The sequence below is a fragment of the Triturus cristatus genome, chromosome 9 (assembly GCF_964204655.1).
Source record: "Triturus cristatus chromosome 9, aTriCri1.1, whole genome shotgun sequence".
Classification (NCBI taxonomy): domain Eukaryota; kingdom Metazoa; phylum Chordata; class Amphibia; order Caudata; family Salamandridae; genus Triturus; species Triturus cristatus.
Window position 1 is genome coordinate 684,867,786 of NC_140592.1, and position 24,584 is coordinate 684,892,369.

At 45.5% G+C, this 24,584-nt stretch overlaps 1 protein-coding gene across 1 annotated transcript in view; it reads right to left on the bottom strand.

Moving 5' to 3' along the window:
- The window catches only part of NUMBL (NUMB like endocytic adaptor protein), a 266,566-nt gene extending 245,948 nt beyond the window's left edge, over window positions 1-20,618 (bottom strand). The window contains exon 1 of the mRNA XM_085625771.1: window positions 20,433-20,618. The gene's annotated coding sequence lies outside the window, so the exon portion shown is untranslated. The remainder of the gene's footprint in view (window positions 1-20,432) is intronic.
- Window positions 20,619-24,584: the final 3,966 nt, after the last annotated feature.

Sequence of the window (24,584 nt, forward strand, 5' to 3'; positions counted from 1 at the left end):
CCACAGGCTCTCTTTGCCTCTAAATTCTTAAGTCAAGAAGCGTAAAGTGACTTAATCAACTTGTCGGAGGAAGTGTGGACCGGAGGGATCCCTTTTTCATATTATCTACAAGTGCCCAGTAATTCAGATCTTCTGGGTTCTGTCGTGACTTGTATCAATAGTGTACGTGAAAGCGATTTTATGCCTTCCGCCAAGCGGTGTCTTCTTAATGTTTGGGATGCCACAGACTTGAATCAGATAGAGCAAACCTGGGTGACCTTAGGTATGAAGACTGCTAAACGAAATATAGCTCGTCGCTGGGGTGCTGACTGAGCACCACGTCTCAGAGGCCGGAAAAGAGACATGGACTGGTGCATGGTGGCAGAGAAAGTCGTGTATGAAAGCAGGCGCTGCCCCAATAAGGGGAAGATATGGGGTAGATGGAATGGGGTAGATGGAATGTCTATAGGGGGAGCCCGTGTACCGGCCCCATTGCGCTGTCTTCAAGGCCTGGTACTATTGATTGGGTTGCATCTGAACTACACCAACCTGTAACTGGGTATGGCACAATTCGGATACTGTTTGAGAAGAGATAGCGTTGATTGCACTTGTGATCCTCATGTGTAATTCTTGTGGTGTTCATATCTACTACTGTCCTACTATGTGCCTAATAAAAAAATGCTTTAAAAAATAAAATAAAAAAAAAGAAGAAGAATAGCGGTTCAGTGTTTACATGTCTTTTCCAAGGATTCGCGTAAATAATGCTGCGGCGCCTAAAAGGCCAACTTTGTGACCCGAAAAGGAGCCAAGCAGAGCGGTGCAGCATAGTCCTCCCTTCCGATGGACTTTTAGAGGAAGCCTTGCTTTTAAACTGGACGTGCCCCGCTCAGGGTCTGTCACTGCCGCGCCTTCCTGTCAGCGAGGGAGGCCGGAGGGCGGGAAACGCCATTTCCCTGACCCCGGAGCTTGGCTTCGAGTGTAGAGGAACAATGTGCTCTGTTCCTTGGGATGGGAGGAAGCTTCCAGCTCGGAGAGGGAAAAAAAACACTTCCAAAGAATGTCGAGAAGAATCCGAGTGCAGGACTAAATATAGAAATACGAAAGAGGGCGACTGGAAATGAGAATGAGAATCAAAGAGAGCTCAAGGCAGGCAGTTGCCCCAGTAAAGACTCTGCCAGGAGACCACCTCGCCTTTCAGAGTCAATGGTATCCAACACACTTGGTTTTGGGGGGAGAGCGGGGTGGTGGGAGAAGTCCACATTTCAAAGGTAAAAATAGTGCAATTTTAGTTTTCTGTCATTGATCATTTCCACCACACTAATGCAAGTTAATGGAAAATTTCATATTTCCCCGATTTTTCTTCAACGACAACCTTTATCTGTTCCCTAATATTTCTAGGTGTAATATAATGTACCATGTTTGAGACTTACGCATCAACCACCATACCCAAAATAACTGCCTATTGCCCAGGGATGCCCAAATAGGGCAATTAATTGACTGGTAGAGGGGGTGTTATCAATATTCAGACGTCAACTGGTAGAATCACAATGTTTACTATACCCACTCGAACTACCCGAACCCAATCATTTCATCACCACGTGATGGGGTATAGGCAGTGGCGGCTACCGGTTATAAAATATGGAGAGGTGCGATGTCGCCAAACTCCATATAAATGCCGCACTGCTCCCCAGCATAGCACTTCTCCCCCACATCCACCAGCAGGAATGGCAGGACTTCCTTCCTGCTCAGTGGAACTCAAATCCAACCAATCCTGGAGCCGCTCTCATCAGCGTGAGAGCAGCTCCAGGAATCGTGGGAGCGGGCTAACCCAGCACTCATTTTGAGGCTGGGGGTCTGTGCCAGCAATCGCCCAGCTGTTTCACAGCCCGGGAATTGCTGGATCTACAATGCGCATGTCGAGCTGGCCGCAGGTAGCCAGCCAGCCAACCAGACATGCTGCAAGGGGCAGCAGTAATCCTGCAGTAGCAGGATACAGCCCGCCCCCTGCCTCATGCTGTACACAGCGCGAGCTGGTGGCAAAATAATATGGACTTATTAAGTCATTTTATTTATGTATGTTTGTCTGCTGCGCTCGCAGCAGGCGGGGCAACGCTCCTCTGCTCTTGTGGAGGTGCCGTCACTGGGTATAGATTGAAGTACATGTAGAAGTATTTCTGAACTGACACGAACTTATGGTATGATACGGAATAAAAAAAAGACGCTGCTCAATGCCAGAACCAATGCACAACACTGGCTTATGATAGGTTATAATGGAAGTCGCAAGATATTTCGCAAAAGCTGCGGGGGTACATAAGCTCTCATCATTTGACTTGCCATAAAATTCTCAGGTCGGTAGCGAGGTATTCAATTGTAACGGCTACTCCTGACCTGTGCTATTCAATTTTCAGATATGAACTAAGTGGCTATATCATGTAGGGTGTGTGCAACCACCTGATGAAGGGTTACTTCCCAACCGACAGGGATTAGAGTAGTCATGCAAGAACACAGGACATGCTTACACTTTCCAATCATGAACAAAACAGATATATAAACAAACCTTGGTGAATAAAGTGAGGGCCACAGAGCTCTTTCTAGGTACTCCTGTCCCAGTCCACAGGATAATTGTTGTAGAGTTCTTTCATGGAAGTGTGTATCTCTGGACTGCGGCCTAGTTTTCTACTCTGGAGGAAGATGTTTATATTAGCATCAGGAGCCATTTCATTTAAAAGTTTGAGATATGTGATCAATTCAATATGGCAAAACAGGCAAGAATCTCCTGACAATGAGGTTTATCTTGGGCCCACAAAACAATTTCTGGCTCTCATCCGAATGATCGGTGCTTCAAAGAAATCTAAGCAGGGTACACACTGCAACGCCGGCCTTCAACAAACCCCCTGCTACAATTTTACAGGATACCCACTACTGCAAAAGGAAATATCCAAAAGGCATACATGTCACCAAAAGCTGGTTATTAACACTTTACCAACTGCTTATTCGTGGGCATCCTGTCATACAACACACACAGGTGTGTTATGGCATATAGCCCCTTCTACATTGTTATTCACAGAAACAGCTGTAAGGTTACTCCATATCCACTTATACCTCTCAACCTTTTCAGCCTTTTTGGAGATGAGGTAGATTGGCTCCGGAAGGGGTGATCTCCTTCAAATCAGTATAGATTATACATTTTATAGCGAGTGAGGAAGGTTTTGAGGGGTGAGTGGCAAACCCATTCCAATGGGAGGCATTTCACTAGGTTGGGGCTGGAAGGTTAAGATGAATTCATGAAGTATGAAAATTACTCAGAGAAGTGTGATTTGAAAGATATGTCCACTCCTGCCGCATGAGCCCTAAAAGGGTATAATCACGTTTGCATCCATCTTAAAACCATGCATTAAGAATGCAAGATGAATAAAAATATAAAACTCAATACTCCAGTGGAATGATCCAAATGTGACAAACGCATGCAGTGATTGAAGGGGCTGACCTACAACGCTCCTTCTTTGTTAACACGAAAATGTGAGACAACAGTCGGACCCTAGCCAGAAGCAATGGAAACAAAGAAGGGACTACATGAAAAAGGAGGTCGAGTGACTTTTCAAACTCGTCTCCATTTTCCTCACTACCCAAACAGCTCTCAAGTTCTTGTGGGCTCTACAGAGCCTCATAAGCTCCATCTCTATAGTATCTTACACACCAACCACAAAATGTTCTGTGACAACATTCCTTGCTCTTACCGTTGACATTATTTGGAAAGTTTCCACCCAGAGGACGGCTTTTCTTTCCTTTAACATACCACGTCAGAGGAATGTCTACATTTTATTTACATTAAAACGTATTCCAGTGCCAACATAGTGACTGCTGGTAAATTGTGCATTGTAATATTGCAACCAAAGAAAAATATAGATTTACAAAAAAGTAAACTTTGTGGAGTTACTGTCACTCAGGATTTTGGACGCAAACACACAGCAGGTCACTGTGGCTGTGATCATAGGCCCTTAGAAGGTACTTTCATCAATGCGGGATGAGAACCGGGAGATAACCTCAGGTGCGAATGTAGGAGCGGAGTGTTAAATCAATACTCCATCTAGCACCAGGCTTGGGTATGAATACCAGCCTCGAAGTGGCATAAGTGTTTTGGTACAGCCCTCCGGTCTTACCCATGAAACACCAAGAACATTTATCCAGCAGCAACTCCGCCGCAAATACGGAGCCTCGCCCCATTGGCTCATAGCCAGCAGCTGAAAAATTAAATATTTTATTATCATTTTGTTTTTCAGGCGCTGGCTTAGCCATGCGTATGTAGGGACGGGCTGGGCCATGTGAGTAGGAGTGGAGTGAACTTATAAGTGTGCATGTCAGTTTGGTCGGCAGTCTAAGGCCAGCCAGACAGACAACCGCATTTAGGTTTCTCCACCCAGCAGTATTCTACAGCCGGGTGGAGAATGGCACAGACTCCCTGTGCCTGAGCATGCGTCAGACCAGCCCGCTCAGGCCAATTTCGGTGGTGCTCTCATAGTATGAGAGCAGCGCCTGGATTGGCCGGAGAGTCTGTCCCAGGGACTGCCGGGAGCAGCAGGAGAACAAAGAAGCGAGGAGGCCGGCAGGATAAGGTAAGTTTATTTTGTATTTTTTATTAATTGAACCCTCTACCCACCCCCCAACTGCATATTTGCAGCAGCTGCGACTGCATCACCACACCTCATTCAATATGACACGCCCTCTACCCACAACATACGGCCCTGCCACCCCCCAAACTGCATATTTGCAGCAGCCGCGACTGCATCACCACACCTCATTCAATATGACACGTTTACTCAAGACAAAAACATATTCATTCACACTCCTGTTAGCACTTCTTCACAAGCCGAAACTCTGATCTGCTGTAGAAACCTCTTACCTATCTGAAAAATTAGCACAGACTACAGAATGTACTACAAAGGCATCTCAATGTTACATAAAGTCTGTCCCTTTATTGGTTTTTCCCTGTGCACACTGGGAAAGTGTATCTGCATTATCTGAATATTGTAAACAAAAAAACATACTGACGCATAGTGAATGACGCAATGATGCTAGGGTACAGGGATGAGATTTGGGTGAGGAGACACACTTTGGAAGTGAGATATGATTTTCAATATGAAACCACTTTTGCACCCTGACGTTGGGGATTGCACGTAAAAAGCTTTCAAGAAAAAAAAGCCAGAGCCTAAGGGTGGAATGAAATTGCTAGAGTTCCTAGAACACAAAATTCTTCTGCACGGAGGAACATGTCGGGGCTATCTGCAGGCAAATTTAGAAGCCAGTTTTTGTGCAGATTGTGTAATTGCATGAATGAGAGAGCTGCAGAAAAAGTTTGCATTGCCATGCCACGTTGGCAGCGGAGCATTTGGCTGTGCAAGGTGATGACCACGTAGAGGTTGGCAGGTTTGGTGGTTATCTAGATGCGTTGACAGCAAGCATCGCTGTGAGACATGATTCTTGGAGTCCAGTTGCTCGATTTATGCAATGACCAATATGGCGAGGTAGGCAGTCTCAGGTATGCCATTATCCAGTGAAATCACTAAAAGCCAGCTAGGTTGAGCAGTGGCTGAAGACGCAGATGCCAGATGTATGCTTACTGCAACAGGAGAGATGACAGCCTTATTGATGCCTATACTCTTCCCATTTTTTTTGTGTGTGTGTGTGCGCACAAGGGTGCCCCATCCAAAGCACTACCAAAGATTCACCATTAGACGAGATTTCTTTCGCACTCACCAGATCTTGGTCCACGGTTCCAACTTAGCCTCTCATCATGCACAGTCTGAATAGTGTACACGTGTCTTCAAGTTAGGATCATCGCGTTCAAAATGAACGACTATCAGCAATTAAGGCGCACAAAACATAAGTTAGCACCCTTTTCAAAGAAGTAAATGCTGCACTGAGGAACATATTCTTTCTGCACGCGGTTGCAGAGGCTCAGGGCGATCAAATACCAGAGACTACCTGATGACATCTTCCAGGGCTACATTTACACACGCAAACTAACAGAAGTATTTCCTCCCATTCTTCCATAGGATTGAGATTATCAATTTCACAGTTTTTCAGATATTCAGATCAGCAGTCCACAACATTTTTCACACTTTCAGGTGAGTAGAGGTTATTTTATGATAACTGTGTTTATGGGCACTATGTAGGCTGTGGGGCGAGTCCAGGGAGTGACAACCAAGGAAGGTGCTTGGCAATAGAAATTATGGATACCCAAATTACTATAGCTAATAATCAAAGAAAGAAAGAAAGCACGATCAAAGAAGAAATTAGCTAGTAAAGCTTTAGTGGGACCCATGAGAAATGGGGAAATGAGCAACTTCCACGACTGAAAGAACAAGAGATGGACACACAACAATATAGCACTCGACAAAGTGAAATACACATTTAGATGCCCCCTTGACCACTAACTGTTCACAATGACACTTTCTTTCCATCCGAGGTCTCCATTTCTGTTGAAAGTAACATTCTTTTTTCGAGTATTGAAGTTGTGTGTCTGGATACATAAGGTCTTCCGGGCCTCTACTCTCTTGATCTAGCCAAGACAATACTGACTACAATAAACACGCCCACTCTTGATTCAGCAATTTGGTTACACCGCTGTCTTGAGTTTTCTGTATTTCTTCAAGGTAACTTAAAATCATTGCAGAGGCTCCCCTAACTCAGGGGAGCAGTACATTTGGGGGTTACCCGTGACCCAAATTCAAGGGCGTAGCGCGAGCCGCCACCCCCATGGTAGAGGCGCAGAGGGATAGGCTGGTGCGGAAGCGACCCCAGAGGCTTTTGAGTGGTGTGCTCAACGTTGGCCGAATGAGTGGGTGGAGTCTGGTTTGGTAACAAATATTGGCTTTCTTGAACTCTTCCCCATTTTCGTGGCACTCCAGGTCTGGCCGGACCAATTCTGCAACCAGTCTGTGGTATTCTGGTCTGACAACATGACTGTAGTGGAATGCATCAATCAACAGGCAGCCATGTGCAAAATGATCTTTGGACTACTGAAGGAGATTGTGTTGCTGTGCTTACAATTGAATCTCATTTTTAAAACCAAACATGAGCCTGGAGTGCTGAACAATGCAGCAGATGCTTTATCTTCTTTTAAGATGCAGGTCTTCAGGTACCACCATTCAGGAGCAACGGAGTTCCTTACACCATTGGGGTAGCATGGTGCCCCAGTTTACCAGACCTCATGGCAGCCAGTTTAATGCCCAGGATGAGGCGTGCCTATAAGGGGGCATTCAGCGCATCCTACAAGTTTATAGGAAGCATGGGGGGGGATGAGAAGGATTGGTTTGCTCCCTTTTCATTGATCGCATTGCCTGTGTCCGTGAGACAGGATGGGCGAGCAGTCTCATATGCCAGGCGCCACATTGCTGCGATATCCTTTTTTGCAAAGATACTGGAGCACTCTGATGGGACAAAGGCCTTCCTGGTTCAAAGGGCGTTGATAGGTTGGTGGCGTTTAGAAAGGGTTAAGTCAGACTCTAGACGGTGGTGTGCCACTCATACATGAGGCATGCAAAGACAGAGCCTGGGCAGCGGGATAGCGTTTGACTTTCTGTGGTCAAGGGAGAATGCGCTTTACTGATCTGAGAACTGTATCAGGCAAACTCTTAGCCCAGGGGTTTTATTGTGCATCGTGACAGCAATGACTCAAAAGAGATTGGACGAAAAGTCTTGTTTGGGCTGGTTATTTCAGAGATGGGCTGGCCCGCGAAGATGTTCCCGGAGACTGTGCTAGCATGGTCAAACATTGTTCCCAGGTCGAATTGGAGAGGTGGTAAGTCGGTCAAGGCCCTCAATGACTTGCCCTCTGAAGATAGTTTGTTTGTAGCCGGACCTGTGCGAAGTGGGCCATAGTTAAAGAAAAGTTGGTTTAATTTACCCAAGTATGTTGTTCTATTTAGGTACACCTGTAGGACTTGTTTACGTCTCAAGGATGGAGAGTTTTCTCTGTCAGAGTGGAAGGGTCACTGCGGAACACCAGTAAGGAGTTTGATTGAACTATTGGCAAGAAAGAATGGTGTATTCTTTTTACCACTCAAATGGAAAACTGTATACGGTTCTGCTGCTGAAAGAGGCTAAAGATCTGTTATTCTATGGACAGATGTAGCGACCACTAAAAAAAATGTTTTTGCCCTCAGACTGAAATATTTTATATTCATGACTTTAAAGAAGATTCCTGTGATCAGGGTCCATTTTTGTCCTGGATCTCATAGTGAACAAAGTCAAAATAGGAAGGAGAATCAGATAAGTCAGAGTCTTTCTTAAGTGTCCTCCTACTGGCTTTGGCCAAGAAACCTTCTCCGGGTTCATTGCATCTGTGGCTCCTTATCATTAAATCTACATGCAAAGGTATGTTTCTGATCCTGATGCCAACTTCGTTATCAGTCCTTGATCTTCATCCGGAAACTGTCACTCTGCCTTTCAGTTTCTTTTCCTTAAATTGTGTTCGTTTTTATTTTTTTCCCGCTAGATGACGCTATCCATGACACTTTTCCAGAAAATAATTACTTTTTTAGTCCTTTGCTTAATGTGGTCAGGTCATGTTACCTTTCCCCACTTGGAAAGGTATTGAAACAGGTCACACTTCCTCTTCCTGCGTGACAGCACTGTAGGCCATACTTCCTCTTTCTGGAAATGTATACAGACAGACTATCTGACCCTTTTCATGCATAGCAATAACTACACTCGGATTCAAAAGATCTCTTCCAAACACACGGTAAATTCAGCTCATCAGTAGAGGCTTACAAAGTTTGACTTTACCAATTGTATTATATTGTCGATTTCATAAAGTTGGTATGTTTGTAAAAAAATAGGTTAAAAAAAAAAAGAAAAAAGGGCCAACTACCAGTAGGTTAATTGGTGGGGGAAAAAAAACATGTAAAACTTTAATTTTTTTTTGCAGAAGGTAAAAGTATGCCGCTAACCGATTTAGAAGCTGATGACTCCAGTTACATTAACAAAAATAAGCTTGAGGTAAAAGAAGAAAAACTACCACGAAGATAACCTCATACATCTAGTGTGACAGTTTTACCCCCTTGTATATTTTAAGCTCTGAAGTGACCATGCATACTGGTATTTTACCAACCACTCACCAACATATTCTAGTTTGATAAAACTTGGATTTCAGGTTTAGCTTCTCAATCTAGCATGCTGAAAACCATTTTTAAAAATGTTTGGCATTAGTAGATACTTATCGATTTTACTAAAATTATATATACAATATACTTTTTTATAGGTTCTTTCAGTCAACCCTCTTCATCCATTGGTCTCTTATTGTGTCATTCGCATTTTTCTTCCGCCCACTGCAGGGATTTGTCAGCCCGCTTCAGTCACTGGCAAGCACATCTGCACTCACAATACTTTCCTTCAGTGCCAGGGCTACTATGGCAATGTTTGCTGTTTCATACCAAAAAAAATTCTTGCTTTTAGCCATTAAAGGATCTGGTAGCTTCCTCAGCAACTAGGTTTTACAAAGATCAAGAGAACACCAAAAAGCCCCCATAATGCCAAAAGGCTGGCAGTCAACACCAGGCTCATTAGTTTTGCTAAATCTTGTTTTAGGTGTGATGCGTTATTATGCTTAATTGCAAACATAATGCATTGGTAAAGGACTTTGGTTCAGCCTTCTTCAGCCATTGTCTTCTTTGGCACAGGAACTCTCAGCCAGTGGTGTGAGACATTGTCAATCGGATCATCGATCATCCCACACGAATATTTTAGTCTCACCTTCTTTCCATGATCTGTTTGAGTGTATCCTTCCACCTCCACAGTAATGCATGAGGGAGTACTTTACACTTAACAAGTAAGCTATACCACCACATGCAATTATTTAGCCCATCCATGCATTGCATATGCAAAGCAATTAATTGTTTTGCACGGCTGTAAGCATTTCTGTATTGCTTTCGCATTGCCTGAATACATACGTCAAACCTATTGGCTTTGCCAATGCTTGTTTCTACACTAGCCAGCCCCTCAACTACACGCAGTGCAATGTGACAGACGAGAAAGGATAGTTAAATATTTTTTTAAATAGTGAATAACCGTGAAAGTAGGTGGCTGTGAGAATCCTTACATAACAGAGTTTAAAAATTGGAATGAAGAGGATTTATATTCAGAAATCAAAACTAGACTGACAAATCAGACTGACAACTAATTTAAAATAATATAAATTTGAATTTAAAATTTATAATCATTAAAAATACACGTATAATAAAAAGATGGCACGCTACAATTTCCATTTACACAAATATAAATTGGGTATTTAAAATTAGTGAAAACCAGTTAGCGATCCGAAAGACCAGTTGAAATGACATGTCTAAAAATGTTTTTGTGCCAGCGTGCCTCTCCAAAGTCGAATGTTTTTCCTCTTGGACTAAGCGTGCTCTTAATAGGTCACTCAAATTAACTCTGACACACAGAAGCCGTTTTGTGTACAAGTGCTCATATTGGAAATGCCTGTTGACGATTCCCTCTCCCTAACAAGCAGAGCTCAACTCAAACTCTCATTTGGGACTGGCCTTGCAGAGGTGGAGGGTAGATTGACACGGCGTCATGTGGTAAACGAGGTGTGTGGTTTCCAGGAGCTGTGTACATACCACCCACAGTCTCACTGCAGTGAGACAGCCGTTGTATGTATACACTGGCGGGACCCATCAAGAAAACACTCAAAGCAAACAGCAAGTTTCCCCGGCAGGAATCTTACTGTTGGGTGCCGGACCGACCCGCGCCCGCGGTAGAGGCACTCAAAAACAAATATAAAACATCACAACGGCGCACCAGTTCAACTTACTGCATACACTCCTTTAGAGCAATGCGTGGACACAGGTTGTATATCTGAAGCACTGTCATGATAATGGGGTGAAGAATTTTGCCATGGTCACCTCACTTACTTTTGGGGAGCAGCAGGACTTTCCTTCATCAGACACTGACCCAAAGCGAGAGAAAGAGGAAAAGCGAGAGAAAGAGAGGAAAACCGTGACAAAAGAAGAAAGCAGGGATGAAAAATAACCTACAAGAACGAAAAACAGGAAGTGTAGGGTGGTGGAAAAACAGACCGGCATAATATCCAGGAAAGAGGCCGCTCCATGGAACATATCCATGAAAGAAGAGCTCCGTGCCACAAAAATACAGTAGGTTTTTTACTGCTTTGGAAAGTACTGCCTTATAGTGTAAGGATCACTCAACACAATATGTGGCCTCAACGCTCTAAACACAACTGCAATCGGTGTTTTTTTTTTTTAACTCATGCAGACCAGCAGTTCTCACTAAAAGAGACAGCAGCTTCAGATGGCCTGCCAAACCAGAATCCTACCTTAGTTTCACAAAACATGTGAAAGGTTGCCCCTGTCATTTTGAGGACCGGGCACAGTGACGGACGGAGACAAAAGTCAGGAGTTCCCGTAGAAATAAAGACTAAAATAAGCAAGCATTGGTCACGCCAACAGAATTTGCCTTCTGGACCTATTGGCTTTGCCAATGGGTTTTAGCCATGCTCCGCAGCATGGTTAAAGTATTAAAAAAAAAGCCCACAACAGCTGGAATAACACATGTACTCTCATGGATTGCTTAACCGAAAAAAAAAGTCGTGCTTGAAAAGCAAGTAGTGGAAGCATAGATGCAAGCCAATGAAGAGAAATCGTAAAGAGGCAATGCTCCATGGGCGGAACAAACACGAGATTGACAAGCGAGTAAGTAGTAGGTAAATGAGGGGGATAGGAAAACCAACCAATGGGCAGACTCTATGCCCATGTATGTTCTTGCTAAACCCACAATACGTCCAACAAGAGACAGTGCACGTGATGTCTAGTAGACCTAAAAAGGAAACAAAACTAACTTTCCCAGTTAAAAAAAAATGTAAAGGAGGCAAACGAAATTACAAATGAACCAAGGAAAACAAGTAGAAAGAAAATACGCACAACAGTTTGATTTCATTTGCAAACGTTGCATAACGCAGGCAAAAAGTCTGTGACTTTATGGCATGACACAAAAAAACATAATAATAAGCAGACGCACACTGCCCTTCTCAATGTATGTTGATTATTTGTATGGGCTTTATGATTACCAATGGTCACTTCAAGGAGCTGGCTGGACAGAAGCGGTGTGAAAGAGACCAGGAAAAAGCAAGGAGGTGAAAAGGAAAGATGGAAAAGCCATGGTGACGGAGTGGTCTTTCACAAATGCCAGCACTGCTCTATGTAGTGCAGTAGTGAATATTTGACGAAACACGACCGGACCAAAAAAGGCAGCAAAGCTGACCAGTCAAATGAGAGCACACAATGGCTTATGGTGAAGCCAGAAAAAAAGAGAAGCATTAAATGAGGTGGAGTACCCATCTATGGCGATCATTAACCACAGGGCAAGAGAAGAGATATCTATAGCTTACTAATACCCCCTCCTCAAGCCTTCTGAACCCATACTGCTGGTACTTACACAACTGACAGGTGGATGAGGTTTGGCTTGGCTTGTGGATTCGAGTCACCCTGGGGCTCCTGTGTGAGAATTAATTTATAATCTCAATTCCATTCCCCCTGGTGGGAACGTGTGCCACCCACTAAATGCCATTACTACAGTAATTGGCACTGAACTGCTCCTTCACTAGCAGTCTCGCTAAAAGGCACAAGGGCCGACCAAGAGTTGGGGTGAGTGCTTTGTGCGGAGGGGGGCTAAGTCGTTCAATCTATTTTCGTGAACAGCTTCCCTGCGCTGCAAACACTGCATGAAAACATGACTGGAATCATACAAAACATCCCAGAATGGGCTGGTAATTCCAGGTTACATTCCAGCTAAGAAAACTCTACACAGTGTGGTGCAAGGGATACTGGATCTCTGTAGCGTGTTGAGGCCTGTCGAAACAATGCTGTACACTGCGGCACATGCTACAACACAGACTACACTTTTTGCCCCCCGCCACTACATGTATAGAACCAAATCCCCAACAGGAAACATACATCCCCTTTAGTTTGATTACCCTTAGGGTATTTAAATATCTCCGCAACATCTCCCCTCTCTCGCCACTTCCAAAGTTTAAAGATTGCAGCCCTCTACTCCATGCCAGTCCACTCCACCCTATGGCATTCCACTATGTACCACCCTACGCCACTTGAAGCCACTCTACACCACTGTACAACATGCCTAAAAGACATTGGCAAAGTCAATAGCTTTTGCATGGGCAAAACCTATTGGCTTTGCCTATGCTCATTTTTTAAATGATTTTTATGCATCTCTTCAGTGGAAGAGGGATTAAGTCATGAGTTACAATCGATTTGACTAGCCTTCTGGCATTAAGATAAAACCAAAGGGGATGATGGACGGAGTGTTGAACATTGGAAGCACTCACCCCCAGTCAACTGATCTGGGTTTAATCCATCACCGTTCTTTAGCTCACTCCACCACCCCAGTTCAGACATTGCCATATGCAAATCAGTCTGACCCTGTACCTCATGGGAACAGTCCAGCTCAAACTGCCAAGCCATGTCTTCCCTGGACCGGAAACAAGCATCCTGGGACCGGTTTCTGGTTAATCAGCCATCATCAGCCAGGCTAGCTTGAATCCAGTGGCAAAGTGAGCATGGGACCCACGTCTGGGCGTACCCTGGCATTACTTCTGGCATTAAGAGGCTGGTAAGGAGTAGGCAACCGTTAATAAGTTACTCTTCTGTAGTTTCAGTGAGTGGAGCTTTGAGTATGGGGCCCTTTCCCGCAAAACTGTTGCATGCAGCCAGCTGAATGACTAAACTGACCTCTAGTTGCTCTCGCATGGGTGGCTTACATATTAGAAAACACGGGCAAGAGACCAGGTACACGGTGATTTACTTGTCCAAGATCCCAGACTTTAGAGCATTTATTACTTGCAACAGAAAATTGATAGGGGGAACAGGGGCGGTTTCTACGTTTGAGCGGAGGAGAGTCGCCCAACTGAAATACCCCCACAGATGAAAAATAAAGTGGTAATGAAGTTAATTCATTGCCATTTTATTTTTTGTCACTCCGTCCCGAATGGAGCGTCAGGAGGGGGGCGGGGCTACTGCTGACTGGCAGCAGCAGAGAGAGCAAGGCACTTTCAGTTGAAAGTGCACATGACTTTTTGGCCAGACGTCTTGCGACGGCCTGCCACGCTTGCGCACTTTAAACCTCTCTAACCTAGCTGCTGGGTTAGAGAAAGCAAAAGCCTCCAGTGCTCTTCTGAGCGCTAATTGAGGCGGCTCCCACCAATCCTGGTGCCCCTCTCATGCTGGTGAGAGCACCAGGATTGGCTAGGGAAGTTGGAGCCTGCCTGTCTGCCTCGAGGAGAGAGGACCATCGAGGAGAACGTCGCGCTCGCAGGTAAGTGCTTTTAATCTATTTTTTTTATGTCCACCTCACCACTCTCAGGACTTGCCAGCCGCCGCTAAGTGGGAATTAGAACACCAGCTAGAACATAAATGTCGTCATTAGTTTGAAAGGCTCCTTTAATCATATCCTGCAGTAATAGTTTCCAGCTCTTCAATGCCCCGCAAGGTTGGTAGTTTCCTAGTATGTCAGTTATTCAAACATGGCTGTTTCTTCCTGTGAGTTTCTGATGGTCTTCGCAAGGTCGTAGGTCCTTTAGGTTTCCAGGAAGGAAGTGGCCTGTTCTATTTTTTTTAAGGAAAACGACGTTCAGTTCTTTTCCCTTGCCTCTCTATTCTTACTGAAACAATGCTTGTCTTCTTAAGTCATTCCTGGAACTGACCGCTGAGAAAGTTCCGGTTTTAAGGCAAGCTTGAGGAGGAAATGGTCTGACTCTCTGGATCTACAAAAAGGCCAGACCCTCCCTGCTTTCCAGTTGCACTGTCCTTTTCAGAGTCAAGCACTGCCCAATTGCTGTCTGCCCTCAACAAGAAAATAAATACTTCAGGGTCGATAGGACAGATAAATGTCCCCAAATCAAATAAACTTTTTCAGATCTACGAGCTCCTGACCCGGACCCACGCCCTGCCCGGCTACGTCACGCATGGCACCAGTCTGTGCTGGCGCCTGGAAGCAGGGGAGTGGGAGCTGCCCTCATTTGTTAAGCAGAGAGGTTTTGTCAAACCCAGTGAACTGCTCCACAAAACTCACCTAACACCACCACTGCTGTTTACAGCCACGAGTCCCCCCAAAAATGATCAGGGCGTGTAAGGCGATTTGGGGGTCTGTAGTTCGACGGCTTACTAGCCCTCGGCTGAGTGCACAAAGGAGCTGCTGGCAGGGCTTTACGTGGGCCGGGTCCTGCCGGTGGTCAGCACCATCAGTTCTAAAAAGCAGGAGTCGAGACGGGTCCCTATCGGGCTCTCAATTTTTGCCCTCACCCTCAGGGTGAAAAAAAATCTGAACTCTGCAGCAGTACCAACCTTCACTGCCTCTGATGTAACTTCAAAGAGGCTCACTATAGTCATTTCACAGACTCATTTCAGAACTGAAGCATTTTCAATGTTATATAAGGATGCCATAGTTGTTGCTTATTTATCTTATGCAACTAACAACCATTGGCAAAGCCAATAGTCCTGGCTTGTTGTAGGTGTAATGTTACTTGCTGTATTATATATCTGGATGCAATGAAAAACAGCAAAATACCAGTTAGGCGGCACACTATGCTAAGCACAGGTTTTTAGCTTAGGTGTTTAAGCCACGCCCTTAATTACATTGGCCACGCCCCTTTGAGAGATCCCCCCCCCAGTTGTTTCCTCCCACTTAAACCCATGGCTGCAGGGATAAACAATGAAGTTTGGAAACAGCTTTGAACTTTCTGTCATACACCGCCCCCCCTAAAAAAGGAAGGACTACTATTACCAGGAAAGAGAGAATGAGACACAAAAACATGAGTGAATGCCAGAGAACTTATGATCTATTCTAGAGTTTCACAATAACTCCCACACTGTCTGTAGGGCTCCTACAGAGGGCCATTTCTATTCACTGTACTCTACTTTCCATCACAAGATCTGATGCCAAGTGGGCTCTGGTCCAGCCCTGCCAGCTCATTATGTATCACTAGTGAGTAACAGACGTTCTCCAGACGTGGTGGCACAATAGTCAGAAGGGGTTCCTTGTTAGTTTCCCTCTGCAGGTTGGCTGAGGCCCGCAAGGAGTGTAAGCCATATTGCAAAACAGAGCTCAACTCATTTTTCGATTTGAAACCATGAAACAGGACGAAGGTCCCCTGCGTCAGGTACGAGTTCCTCAAGCAGCCATATTTTTAAGTCGATCCTGGGCAGCACATGCGCTGCTCTGCAAAGCATGCTGTATTTGAGTATAGACTAGAAGCCCCACCCACTGTCCGCCCATATTTGTCATTGGCTTGTGTCAATGGCCTTTGTAAAAGCTGGCTTCTGATTTGTTAATTGGCTTATTAGTCCCTCCTTAGTACCGCCTTGTCTTCATTTGTAACTTCCCATGAGCACTGGCCCTTTTACTTCTGTTGTTACACGGTATGTCTTATTTAGTCTGTAAGCACTATTCTCTTTAATGAGTTTCTCATACTGCAGGCACAAAATGCTTTTCCTGCAACATTAAACGTGCCATGTGTGCTTTCACTTTCCAAGCAGCCCGGGACAATGGCAGTCGCTCATTTTAAATGAAATAGGTCTCGCATTTACAAGAATTTGAGGTATTGGCATTGTAAATGACAATGCTTTTTATTTATGTTAATCATCAAAACAGATAAATAAAAGGCATTGTCATTAACAATGCCAATAGCTTAAACTCTTGCAAATGCGAGACCCACTGCATTGCAAATGCTTGTTTATGTCTGCATTCTTTACAAACACAAAACTACACACCAGAGTACAGAAAGGAACACAAACGGTCTAAAAGATGCACTTGCCTCAGATGTCCATGGATAATAACCTGAGATATCTACACCGTACCCCAATTTTCCACTTTTTAATAGTCATAAAAGAGACAGCATAACATGCACAACATACTATATATGTTATTCCTACAAAAGGATCTGATAATTAATGCCAGGGGCAGAACTTAGTTAGATTTGTGGGATGTGAAGTTCAAATTTCTAAACTAAAAAAAGCGGTGGAATGCAGGGTGGAGGAGTGACATGGACTCTTTCCATGAGGAACGGGGTCAGTGCTAAATTGCATTAGTTGGTCCGCTGTCTAGAGTAGCATAGTGGGTGAAAAACGCTTAGCTAGAATGTTACGCCCGAGAGATTGCCAGTGGTTAGACCACTTCCAAGCATCAGTATTTGCCAATCATATGCTTGGAACCCTGAAATTGGCAAAGCTTTCGAATCCAGTAGCAAATTTGCACGAAATCGAGGAGTACTTCTATGGGAGAAGGTTTGCTACTTCTGTGGTAAAACAGTCACTAGATTAATTTCTGTGACCAATCCAACAAATAAATAAGTTAAAACTACTTAGTGAAATGGGAATGACAAGAAAAACCAACACAGACATATCAGACAGACTCGTGGCCCCAAGACCCAACTACCAAGCAAAGAATGCATTTATTTGTGGAGTGTCTCACACCAGACCCCCCCCCCCCCCCCCCCCCCCCAAGCCACATCCCGTGCTTAATGCTAAGCATTAGCTAAATATTTCGGCGACAGGGTGGCTCGATCAGTTGAATGCTCGTCGCTGAAACATGCCTTTCGTCTGAAATACTGACATGCCCGACTCCAATTTGCATCATTGTGAGGCCAGTAAAGTGAGCAGCGCTAAATCGGGGTGGGTAAGAAGACACGATAACACTGCACACTGTACTATGATGACATTACGAGTTTTGGCATCTGAAAGGAGAATAACATGCTTAATGCAATATAGACCATATGGATTTCCGCATTTTGGACTAAAATTCTGGCCCATTTACCCTACTTATTTCCTCCTGCTTTTTGCAGGTTATTCCATGTTTGCAAATACAGTGCCACTTCAACTTGTAAATAAATGTCACCCATAAATGGGATTACTGACCAACTTGTGATAGGCCTCTAAAATGGGTAATAATAATAACATCCATTAAGTGTAAGTGCTTAGAAACGGCAAGCGTGCTGTACGAAGCAAACGCCCTCCATCACCCCGCCGAGCGACGACACACATGATAGGATAACAGCACCACTCTAGTCACTTATGCATGGCACCAAAAGGTTTACCACAAAGTCCTCACTACAAGTACAACATCCTTCCAACTAAGCACCCCCTAAAAGCGTAGCTAGCTATTCGCTTGTAAGAGTCGGCGCCTCGCCAATGGGGTATGAAGCGCTCTACAAATGCAATTACAGTTAAATTACAAGGTAGTGCCATTTCAATTTTTTTAATGGCCACACTACAGTTCAGAATTATACAACGAGGCGATGAAGAAACATATTGATCCCCAATGGGGCCAAGAAAAGGTGAAGTGTGGTTATGTTGTTCCTTTATGAAGGCCGTACCCCCAACAGAAATGCAGGCTTGCCATGCACATGGACCCATCAGCTACAAAGCCCAGCATCTATCGCTAGTGCAAGAACCGAGATTTCACCACATATGCGCGCGCCAGGAGAAATTGCAGAAACCCCACCTCAGATGTGGACCAGACTCATGCCGCAGGTGTGCCATGGAGGTGTACCTCCATGGCCTATGGGATAAAGAGACGATGGGGCGCCAGTGGATGGCGCCCTTGGCTCCAAAGCACTAGCGTCTTACCAAGTGGAGACTATGCCAACTGCAACAAAGCCCTCTGAAGTAGCAGGAAGGCGAAACGCCAGCACACTGCAATACTCTCCAATAAATAAATCATGAGTAAAACGGCAGAGCCACGTTAGACACCGAGTGTATTCCACAGGTCAGCACTTTCAGCTCAGTTTTCCACAATAACCTTTAACCTGTCTCCCTAGACCAATCCTCAACCTGCACGTGCCTGCAGCTCAGTTGCACGAGACCAAGGCCTATAACACCATGCATTCGCAGCGTGGACGTTTAAGAAACTTAATTCATGATGCAACTGAACAAACACCTTCCATAGTAGATATTCCCTTCGCAAGCATTAAAAAAAAAGAAATATGCAATTTAAATTCGTTATAATAGCAATCTCTGTTGTTCTGCGATCTGTGACCCGGCCCTGTACAAGCACACATTAACAACCAAAAACTACCTCAATAGAGGACATGCATGGAAATAAACCGAACTGTCAAAACGCCTTCCATCCATTTTCGTTGCCTCTTAAAGGAACGGGCCACAACCTTCAGAAGACCCCGTAGGAGCGGGTTCTTCCTAGAGCGACCACACAGCCCCCTCCATCCCTAAGTCTGTTTGTTTTGTTTAAATTGGGCCCACCAAGAGCTCAACCGCGTCCAACCCCTGCTTTTCCTCCCTGCTTCCTGCTGGGTCCATATGTGCGTGGGTGTTTTCTTTCCAGAGAATGAGGGTGGGGTATTATTCGCAGGGCCCCAGGCGCTGACACATCCTTCAAGATGACACAGGAGGACTGAATCTGCACGGTTTTTCGGAAGCATAGATGCGGTGTCCTTTTAGATGGGTTATTAAACAATAATAATGTACATTGACATACTATCTAGTTAATTCACTGTGTTCCGGTAGTTCAATAAAAGTATTACTACAAGGCACATGTATTATTGATCTCAAAAGTGGTGTATGCCCGCGATCTGCCAAGTACACTGATCTCCGCAGTAGGCACACAACCTACTACGCTATTCTACCCGTCACAAAACGGGGCGCTCCCTCGGATGAAAGTGCCTACAATCTATAACGTCCTCGTGCGCCTGAGGCAAGGACAGGATGGCATTAGGTGAGCAGCAGTCCCAGGAGTGGCCACATGAAAAATTAGAAGTTAGGCACCAACAAAAAAGATGCTACCCGCAGCTGCAGAATGAAACGGGAGGTGGGATACGGCGTCGGGTGCGTCAAGGAAGCCCTGGATTCTCCTCCACGTCGTATTGGGCCCTGCTGTTGGTGGCCGCAGATCACACATCAGAAAAGCGGGGTGATGATGGATGGGGCGGACAGTGCAAGCAGCGCCCACGTAGACATATGGAGCCTGGATGCTGTTTGCTCTAAGCTGCAGGAATCCATCCAGAGGCAGCGAATTCCTTCCTCTCTTCTCATCCGCGCACCAGCTCCTACCCCCTCCCTCTCACCACTGTGGGAAAAAACATATTGTGCAAGCCCCGTTACAACCGGTCTCTCCCTGCAGCATGTCTGTGCATTTCTGCCACCAGCTATGCTGCAAGTAAATTACCCCACCAGCTTACCCAGCCCACTCCGACGATACAGAAACGCGAAACAAGCGTGCACACGTCCAACGACATGTGTGGGGGCTTGAGGGGCGACCCACACTTCCTGAATTAAACAACAACATCCCGGATGAGCTGCACAGGGCAATGTCGGGTGGGTTTGGGAATGACCCACAACACTTGAAAGCAACGGCATGATACAGAGGTTCATCAAAGGGGGTGGGCATTGCTCCTCCCGTCCGATACTCACATAAACAGCTAGGATGAACCCACAGGCCTTCTGATGCCTCCCTTGTGTGCATAGATCCGTGCAGGGGAAGCTGCAGATGGTCTTTGTGTCCGGCCTCCAACCTCCTCTCGCACCCAGTCGCAGGCAGTAAACCCCTGGCACGCTCAATCCCAGCACCCGCACTGCCTGCTATATTCTGCTGCTGTTCCTGCCTTGAACTGAAGAAGACCATCACCCTGCGCATGCGCACTGTTCCTAAGAGCCAGCGCGAGGCCGCGCCCACGGCTCTTTCTCATTGGGCACTGGGTAACAAATATGCAAAGTATACCCACGGCACCTCCCCTTCCAGTCTCGGCCAAGCTACCAGCTGTGAAATTGATTTCGAGGTTCTTATTGTCACAGTCCTCCCTGCAGCGCAGGAAGGGCTCTCTCCCGAACACAAAAACATCTTCAAAGGGTATTCACCCAGGAGCGAAGTTTTACAAGCACACCATGAAAATGGCACGATACCAAGTTGACCCATGTTGGCAGGTGCGAGTCCTTATCCTATTCCTGTAATTTCCATAGCATTATTGTACTTGTTGCATTTCGTAGGCATTGTAAGAATTGGAAAGCAAACAAGCATGGCAAAGCCAATAGTTCTCCCCCTGTGGAATGTATTTTTTTCCAGCTGGTCAGCATGGCTAATAAAGGGGAAAAATGCCTCAATGGCTGGCTGGGACATTTTCTAGGTGAGCACCTCAAATCAATACGAGTTGTATCAATAAACAAAGAAAACAAGCATTTGCAATGCAATCCAAAAGTGCTCGTGAAAGACCATTTCTATGGACTGAAATCCAGAGAATGCAAACACCATTCTGGTATTTTACTGAACTCTGCTGGTTGTTTTCTATCGAGAAAGTTAAATAAAGCCAGTTGCCAGAAAAATTAAACAAGCATTTGCAATGCAATAGGTCTCGCATTTACGCGAGTTTGAGATATTGACATTGCAAATGACAATGGCATTTATTTTTGTTTTTAAAACCTAAATAAAAGGCATTGTCATTTACAATGCCAATAGCTTAAACTCGTGTAAATACGAGACCTATTGCATTACAAATGCTTGTTTGTTGCTGGAACCGTAATCCTGCCTTCCTGCCCCTGCTTAGAGGGCAGCTAAGAAATGAACTTCCCAGAGATAAGCACCTGATTTATGAGGTCTTTGAGATCCGCATGAAGGCCCCTTGATGTTTACAATCCCTTGTGTTTGCACTGAAAGGGGGGTGGTTTATGGCCTTCACAGTCGCCTGCTAGAAGCTTCTTAGATGTTAGCTGTATCTGGGCCCCGTGTTGTAATTGTGCTGCATGCAAAAACAAGGAACAGTGTAAAAAATACAATAAACACCAGTGTGTCAGCACAATCGTGTAGACCCACACGATGCGCTCTTTAAAGCGTACATAAGCCGTGCGCATGGGTGTAACACTAATCAAGGAAATCCCAGCACGGAGTAATAGTTGTGATCAATGTCAGATAGGTTGATAAAGCCGTGCGCATCGGCGAAATCATGTAGAATTGCACGATGCACCCTTTAAAGTGCACATAAGATGTCCGCATCGGCGAAACACTAAACAGGAAAAGCCAGCACCAAGTAATAGTTGTGAGGGACGTTGCTATATAAACTGCAAACACCACCAATGGGCCGACGTTATGAAACGTGACATGGCACGTAGAGGGTTCGCTGGAGGCAGCGTGAAACGTCATAGAGCGAGAGCCGTGAAATGGCCGCCTGTCGTTATAAACACGAGAACTGCAAATGTCATAACACAGTAAAAGAGCGATCTCAATGAAGAAAAGGAAGCACGTCCGTACGACTACGGGAAACCCCACCAGGAGGTAATGATGATTTTATCAAACAATACTTGTGGTTATGGATGCTCGGTTGTTGACACCAGCACATCTGCACAAGGGTCCTAAAGCAGCTCTACAAATAGTCGCCAAATAAAAGTGTAGTAACGCCTGCAGGAAACAGCCACAGAAATGTTTGTAGAAGAAACCTACTTTATTCGTAGGCAGACTGCACTAAGGACCAGAAAAACTATTTGGAGAGCAATGAAAATACATCAAACTTGAGGAGAGATTCTGAGCCCATGTCGAACAAGCATTGGCCGCACGCGCGCCTCGCGCTTAAAGTAAAAAAAAACAAAAAAAAAAGACAAGCCCGGCGGAGCGTGGCGTGCGCGCGCTTGGGGGCGGGGGAGCGCATTTCAAGCGGGGGAGCAAACCCTTTGAAGTGCTCCCAAAAAGCGGAGTGCATGGCGGCACCAAGCACGTGATTGTGCGCGTGCTAGCAATGCAATCCGCTTTTTGGGAGCACTTTGAAGTGCCCTTTTACAATAGTCTCGCCTTGCGATCGCTTACGCGATAGCAAGGCGAGACCTAAAAAAGGAAGTCTCTCAGCAGAAAGCAATTCTGGTATTTTACTGACCTCTACTGGTCCTATTCTATTAAGACAGTTCAACATAGGTAGTTTAACAAAAAAAAAAGTCCCTAAGCGGAAGCAGACAAGTCCTAGGGCTGATCTCCAAAGCCCATAAAGTACATACACATATAAGTATATACTAATATAAAGGTATATACTAAAGTATATAAAAGAGGTTTTGAATGCTCGACCTAAAAGGGAAATGAGTGTGAGTTCGATTAGTAAACAAACAATAAAAGGAAATGAGCGTGTTGGGGAAAGAAAACGGGGGTGGGAGAAGTTACACAGAGGGCGGAATCATAGAGGGTGGGGAGGCAACTGGAGGGTGGGGAAGCAAAGTCAGGAGCGGCTCCTCCGTGAGAGCGGAGGAGGGCCGCCCACCAACTAAAATGCCCCCAAAAGTGAAAAATAAAATGCAGTGGTGGCCCGTGCAGGTCAGCGTTGGGGGAAGGTGGAAATGACAAACGCCGGAATAGGGAAAATAAAATAAATAAAACCACTTACCTTGCAAGGTAAGTGGATTTATTTATTTATTTTATTTTCCCTATCCCGCCATTTGTCACTTTCACCCCTCCACCCCCGCCCTGCCCCCGCCCCACTCCACCACGCTAACCTGCACGGGGCGCCACTGATAAATGGTAATAAAGGTAATTTATTACCATGTTATTTTTCATCCACCTGTCTCGAACCGAGGGTCAGGACGGGGTGGGGCTTGCTGAGTGGCAGAAGCAGGGAGGAGGGTGGGCTGCCTTGGCACTTTTCAAAGTGTGCATGCCCTTTTGGCCAGCCGTCTTGAGACGGCCAGCCACACATGTGCACTTTGAAAGCTTTAACCGGTTAGAGTATGTGCAGGTCTCCAGTGCCCTCTGGCAGCATCGGATTGGTAATGCGGGCACTCGGGCAATGCCCGAGGGGCCGGTGTCCGAGTTCCAGCTGTGGGCTGCTTTTTTGAGCAGTCTGGGGGGCCGATTTGGGCGGTGTCTGTTGTTCGGATACAGCCAGATGCCCAGTGGGAGTCTGACTGACCTTTCTGGAGGCAGATGGGTGCTCATTACCTCCCGTTTAGCAACAGGCACAGGTGTCACTCCCTTTTTCTCGCTGGGCCGGCTCATTACCATATGCATACTGAGCGGGGAAGGGGGCCTGATCAGAAGTGGCCTCACTTGTTTTCAGGTGTTTTTCACCAGTGTAACTAATCTGTGCATTTTTTTGTAAACCCCCCCCCCCCTTTTTTTTAAAATAACATTTCGCCGAAGCAGTGTTCTGAGGAAAGGAAATGTGGGCTACTTTTTTTTAGCGCGCCCGGGCCGATTTTTAATCCCAATCCAACCCTGCCCTCTGGAGCACTCCCTCCAATCCTGGTGCTTCTCTTATGACCATTAACAGCATGAGGGCAGCGCTAGAATTGGTTAGGGCAGTTGACTGGGGCCCGTGCTGAACACTGGACTGCAGCAGCAGGAGGAGGACATGCAGCGAGGAGGAGGACGTGTTGAAAGTAAGTGGGTTTTTATTTTATTTTTACCCACCACCCATCCGCCTGCCCCACCACTCCCCATAGATGCCAGCCGCGACTGAACAAAGTGGATTGCACAAGGGTGGAGACACTAACACAGAGGGCACGTGAATGGTAGCAAATGGATCCAGAGCAACATGGAGGGGGTTTGGAAGCAAATGAACAAGACAGTGTAATATGAAGGAAAAAAAGCGCATACGT